At 36.1% G+C, this 255-nt stretch overlaps 1 protein-coding gene across 1 annotated transcript in view; it reads right to left on the bottom strand.

The window, feature by feature from the left end:
• Positions 1 to 255, bottom strand: part of LOC119585854 (chondroadherin-like protein) — a gene marked incomplete at its 3' end in the record, with an annotated part of 46,361 nt that overhangs the window by 2,056 nt on the left and 44,050 nt on the right.

Raw genomic sequence — 255 nt, 5'->3', positions numbered from 1 at the left:
AAATGCACTTCGTACCTTTCGCACGTAGAGCCTCGTCCAAAAACACAGCGAACTGGCCTGCACTTTATAGGCTGAGGACGTTCATCACAAATAGGATTATTAGATTATCGATTCCAATTAATTTACTTATATCACTGATTTGAATCAAATTTTCTAAATTGCTGACTTGAATAAAAGTATTTGCATTGCTGATATAAATTACGGTTTCATTCGGACAAAATCTGAAATCATGGTATTAAGGAGGGATGCGCATTG

The sequence above is a fragment of the Penaeus monodon genome, chromosome 20 (assembly GCF_015228065.2).
Source record: "Penaeus monodon isolate SGIC_2016 chromosome 20, NSTDA_Pmon_1, whole genome shotgun sequence".
NCBI classification, from domain to species: Eukaryota; Metazoa; Arthropoda; class Malacostraca; order Decapoda; family Penaeidae; genus Penaeus; species Penaeus monodon.
Note: the sequence above shows the minus strand (reverse complement) of the source record. Positions and strands in the feature narration are given on the sequence as shown.